Source organism: Chenopodium quinoa, unplaced genomic scaffold, assembly GCF_001683475.1.
Source record: "Chenopodium quinoa cultivar QQ74 unplaced genomic scaffold, ASM168347v1, whole genome shotgun sequence".
Taxonomy (NCBI): Eukaryota; Viridiplantae; Streptophyta; class Magnoliopsida; order Caryophyllales; family Amaranthaceae; genus Chenopodium; species Chenopodium quinoa.
In genome coordinates, this window is record NW_018744251.1 from 101,076 (window position 1) to 107,665 (window position 6,590).

The following is a 6,590-nucleotide window of genomic DNA, read 5'->3' on the forward strand; positions in this document are numbered from 1 at the left end:
CTATGCCACGTGGCCCAATGGCATGCTGACACGTGTCAGCCCCAGAGAGGCCCAATAGGATCCAATCGGATGCTGACATGTGGCACTGTAACCCTAATAGGGGAACTGATCCTCTTCTACTATAAATAGAGGAAAATCCTCATTTATTACACATTCAAAAAAAAAAACACAAAAACCGAGCAATATTAATTGCAGAATTCTCTTTGAATTAGAGAGAAAATCCATTTACTTTCCGCACATTTATACATCCGGAGATGTTCTAACTTGATCGTCGGAGGCGGAACTCCACCCAACCGGAGTTTCGTGGTTTTGCAGGTACAAATGCTCGGCGCGCATTCTTTGAATTGTAACTCTCCCGAGGGACTCCAAAAACCCCGAAACATCATAAAATCAGTACACACACCCAATAATAATAATTAATCAAAGCTATTTTGATTTAAAACAAAAGAAGAAGAAGTTTTTTTTAAACACAACCGCACGCATGCAAAGAGGGAGGGGAAAGTGGCCGGTGCGCCACCTCCCGCGGTTGTTGCTGGTGGAAGCCGGCTGTGGTGGTGGTGGTGGTGTGTGTGAGAGGTGAATGAAGGGGAAGGGGGGAAAAATTAAGGGGAAAGAAAAATAAGAGGAGAGATAAAGAGAGTTCACCTTTGGGTATTCTCCACCTTGGGCAAAGTTTAATTTGCTCATAAGATGGGTATTTATACTCTCTCTCAAAACCCTTCTAACTTAATTTCCCTTTCTACCCTTAATGATTCCTACTCCCATTCAAATTGGCATTTGACTTTCTTTAAAACTCCATTGACTTTAAAACTTCCTTTTATAAATTAAATATGCCACAAAGTTTCTAAATAATAAAATATATATTTCTAAAACAAATAAATAAATAAAAATGGATTTTTAATTAAAATATACCTTTTTGAATTATTAAAATACCATAAATAATTCATTTCAAATAATTTAAATACGCCATAAAATAATACTTTAATTTAATATACGTATACAAATACGGGTGTAGACATCTAAAAATGTCTCCCCAAAACCAAACCCGATGATGAACAACCTTTCACCGGCATTATTGGTCAGGTCGAGTATTTAATCTCAGGAATGCTTAAAACCCATATTCAATCCAATACATTTTACAAAACAGTAAACAGATCAGTCCAAGTATTTAGTCAAAGCATAGTCCACCCCTCATTTCAGCCCAAACCCTTATTAATCCATTTCATTTTATTTAATAATTAAGCCCGATTAATAAATATTAAAACCCTAAACCTAAAATAAGTCTGGAACATCTGAAATGGCGCCAAATTATCACGTGCTTAATGTTAAACAAAAAGATAGAAATGAATTTGGACGGAATTCTAGAAAAGGGGATTTGCCGCGTCACGACAGAAATACCACGCCATGGCAGTTATTGCCAAGTCATGGAAAACTGCACCGTGTCACGGAAATTTCTACCGTGATGCGGCAATTTTCTAGGGTTTAGTGTTTGCGGTGCTAAATTTCTAGGGTTTTTGGACCTTACCCCTCTCATTTCCTCTATAAATACAAGGCTGACTCAGTTTCGAGGCACCAAAAATCATTCTCTCTCTCTCTCTCTCTCTCTTATGCTCTAGCCTAAATACTCGTCTTCCCTATTCTTTCACAATACATTCCCTAAGCACTCCACGGGGTCCGTACTTTACCCGAAGTTCTAAACTTAAACCAAGGCGTGAAAGGTAGAATTGTTTAAGGGTTTGGCTTCAAATCAACTCCACTAAATTTAATTTAATTTAATTTCCATTATTATTTATTAATTCTCCTTGAAGTTACTAACACGTTTATTGTTTTATAGTTGCAAGCAAAAGCAATCAAAGTAAGGAATCTTGTTCCCTTTGTTCCAATTATATTTCTAACGATTTTTATTATGTTTTTCATATACTAATCGTTGCGTTTTCATGGTTAATTGCTTCCAATGTTGATGTTTATTTTATTATTGTATTGATCACCATATTGCATGTTTAAAAGGAATATGTAACTAAAAATCACGACTAATAAGATAATTTGGACAACTGGATTAGGTTCCTTTTTAATCTTGTTGTTTAATCAAGTGATCACTAATAATTAGAATTATTTGTTGCATTATCATTCAACCAATTTAGCCTAATGTTAGTTTGGAGCAAATTGAATCTTTGTTTGTATGCCTTTGAGATCGCAGGAATTACTTTCACAATAAGAATCGAGTGGAGGCCAATACGGGCGAATGTGACTCCATGACTCACTTCGTACTATCATCCCTGATCATCCTTTTGTGGTTCTAAACCATATGGAGTTAGTATTCTCATGGATTATGAATAGGGTGTAACCTTCACGGGTCAATCGTTGTTGCCTATCGTTGTCTCTTATTCGTGGTTGCCTTAAATGATCTGTGAACGGTTTACAAGTTTCTTAAAAACTTATTGGCGACTCCCTACTTTATTTGTCCCTAATCGTATATGTCAAATCCACTTCCTATGATTGCCAAGCATATTCACACATGCTTAAACAGGCGCGATTCAAATGACGCCTACAGTGTCTACAATATCCCACTTGTTTTATCATTCTCTCTCATACTCTCCCCTCTTCTTAATATGTGTGCCTAAATTGAACGTGTCGACTAAATAGAAACGGAGGAAGTATATAGACAATAGGAATATCTAACCCTAATATTCCTAAATATCTCAACAGCCTAAATCTATCATAGCTCACATTAATCTTTTTACAAGGTATTCTCCTGATTATTATCACAATATAATATCATATCAACAAACACATTCCTTTCTCAATACTAGTTAACGTGATCTTCTGTGCAGGTTTTATTCGGCCCATCTTAATTATACGGTCCAAACTAGTTTTCAGCCGACAGATAAAGGTCAAATTCATGACCACATTGTTTCACCTAGAATATGGGTGATCATGGATTGGATATCTGTATTTTAAAATTTGGTTATTTGATATCCGCATCCGATCCAAAATTTTAGAATATCCAAAAATTTTGGATCGAATAGTTTGGATATCCAATATTCGACCCTTCTAAAAATTTGTAAAATACTAAGTTAATGGAAAAATTATTGAATTTTTATTTCAAGGAAAATTTATACTCGTATACATAATAAATTTATACTTGTATTCTGCTATATACATACATACATACATACATACATACATACATACATACATATATATATGTATGTATGTATGTATATAGCAGAATACAAGCAAACCAAAACTAAACTAACACAGAAAAAGTAACAAGATTAGTATGACACTCATTAGCAATTAAGTGTGCTTCTTGAACCTTATCCCGGTCAACCTTAAGAACATCACAATGTTTAAACTGAGAGCCAAAGTGTTGTCGAATCTCTTGTTAATGTCCAATGCAGGCTCACATTGTTAGTGTTTCGTCTCTGAAGAAGTGTTATGAGGATTTCGGAGTCCATGTAAACCAAAATATTCGTAAAACTATTATCAATAGCCTACTTCACCGCTGAAACACAAGATAATGCCTCTGATAGAAGGGCCGAGTGAGTGATCCCAAAACTCCCACCTACCTTCAACTCATCAGTTGTTGGCTAGGTAGCCATCCATCCAACTCATATTGACCCGTATCCTTATGCCAAGACCCATCTATGGCAATGGTACAATCCAACTTGACCATGAGAATTCCCACAAACTCCTTCTCATATCCTAGCCTAGCCTGCATCAAAACCTGGAGGAAAAATACGGTTGTCATCACAAACCTTAAGTACTCCTAAAGAGCGAAGGTCAGGATTAAGGTAGTCCTGAAGGTTCTTCCAAGCTTCCTCTAGATTAATCTTGTAAGCCTGCATAGTACCTAGTGCCCCATTAAAAACCTGTTGAATTCTAGTAACCCATAGGGCACACATAATAGCGACAAAGTGTTGTATGCCCATACTATGGACACTGTCTTGACTATACTTCATATTTTCAAAAACACTAGAATTTATAAACTTTCAAGAGAAAAAAAAAACTTTTCTATTCTAGAAAATTAAACCCCAAATCATGCAATTCCATATATATACTATATACTAAATTAATCACCAGAATCATCCCTAAAGTACACGTATTGCATTCACAACAAAAATTTTCCCGCCAAAACTTTTTATTTTTTCTTTTTCTCCTTCAAAAAAATAACATGATAAAAAGTTAATGAACAAAAACTTAAAATAATATATAAAATATCTATATCTATATCTATCAATCAATCATAGTATTTTAAAAAAAATAGTATTTAAAAATAGGGAAATTCTACATGGTGGCCTTATGGTTCTGAGTTTTCCACGTGGAAGACGAAGTTTTTTTCAGCTCTCTTTAGTGGCACCAAGGTTTAGAAAAATTGACCATAGTGACCTTTTTTAGGTTTATGGCTAACCTTTTTAGTTAAAATGGTTAACCTTTGATTTTTTTATTAAAAAATTATTTAAATTATATTTTAAAATAATAAAATTTAAAAAAAAAAATAAAAAAAAATTCACAGCCATCTATCCCCATTGTCAAACCCTAACCCTACCCCTAGCCTCGCCGGAAACCATGCCGTCGACGGCTGCTGCTACTCCCCCTGCGCCGGTTTCTCCCCTCCCCCAACGCCGGTGATGCGACCCACCTTCCTCCCCTCCTTTTCCGCCGGCAACCACCACTCGAATCTCCTTTTCTAGCCACCACCACTCGAAACTCCCTTTAAAACTCTCCCCAACTCTCGAAAACCCCCAAACACCCTTCCCCCACCATCGAAAACCCTAGCCGCTAGGGTTTCGGGGTGGAGGAGGAGTTTTTAGGGTTTTTTGGGAGTGGGAAAGGGGTTTTTTTGTGGTGGTTGCGCAGGGGGGTTGGAGGGGATTTATGTGAAGGGGGAAAACGGCGAGGGGAAGCGACAGTCTGGCTTGGGAAGACCGGCGGTTCGGCGTGGGAAGACCGGCGATCGGCAAGGGAGAGGCGACGGACTGGGCAAGTGGTGGTGGGGGGACAGTGGGGGAGGGGAGGTATGGGTTTGTCTGATTTCTTTATTTCTTTTTCAAAATTGATGAAAGCTGGGATTTTTTTTTTGTGTTTTTTTTTTAAATTTTATTATTTTAACATATAATTTAAATAATTTTTCAATAAAAAAATCAAAGGTTAACCATTTTAACTAAAAAGGTTAGCCATAAACCTAAAAAAAGTCACTATGGTCAATTTTTCTAAACCTTGGTGCCACTAAAGAGAGTAAAAAAACTTTGTCTTCTACGTAGAACACTCAGAACCATGAGGCCACCATATAGAATTTCCCTTAAAAATACAAACCACAAATCATTCATATGCCACATGTCACCACAAATAATCTATATGCCACATGTCACCTCCCTTAATATTTCCTTTTTATATTCCTTTTATAATTAATATAATTTTTTTAATAAAACAATTTAATGTCCAAGTCTTTATGCATTTTATAGCTTGCAAATTTAAGTAAGAAAATGAAGTGTTTCATTTCCACCATAATAAAATAAAGTAATAGTCTTTTCAACTCCTAAATTAAAATAAAGTAATACCGAGTAGTAAAAATAAGTTGACTAATTAGTTCACATTACATAAACATATGAAGTGCAGTAAGTCTTTTTTCCTAAACTTAAAATTTAACTTACATCAATGTGTCATTTCATATATATAACTTATATTAAAATATAACTTAATTATTTCGTCTTCTTCAACAGTTCCAACCTCACTATTTTTTTCTTTTAAGTTTTAACAGTGAACTTAATATTTCCTTTTTATATTCCCTTTGTTAGCAGTGTAGCATTTGTATTCCTTTTGTTAGTAGTGTGGCATTAAAAAAAAAAGAGGGAGTACAAAACAACATCGACGCATATAACACAAATAAGCAACACATTACAAGAAAAATAACCTAAGTAATAATCATGCATGAACGGGCCAAAACGCTAGTACTTGTATAAACTCGTGGCAATTTACACAACAATATTTAACTTCTTGAATTAGTCCACTTTTTATTTCAATCTAATCTAATCACAGTGAGGCAAAGCTGCGAACTCGCAAAGGTTGGTTTTTTGTACTTTTGGTCAGTTTGATGGAAGAGGGGTAATTTTCGTTGGGTTTGTTTTGGTGAGTTTTTGTACTTTTGGTCAGTTTGATTTTTTCCGGATATCGAAAATACGATATTTTGATATCGATATGCGATTCGATATGCAATTTTTTCAGATCGAATATCCATAATTTTCAAATCGGATGCAGATCGGATTATCGAAATTACAAATAGTTTTGCTCAGCCCTACCAAAATGTCCTAAGACTTCCCCTAAGGAAGAAGACTTTGACGGTTTGAAAACTGCTTTAGCAAACATCTATAATTTTTATTTTTAATTTCCGGCAAAACTGCACCGTTTATTGGAGGGAGTATGATGAGGATTGTGCTCTTGGGAGCATGATAAAATTTGCGCCAAGCAATTGAATCTACAGTAATATAAAGTGAAAGGGAGTTTTGGGTGATAAATTTTTCTTTCCCAAAATATCCCCCTCTTCTTTTATTTTCTTTAATTAAAAAAAAATTACCTTTATTTTTGTAAAA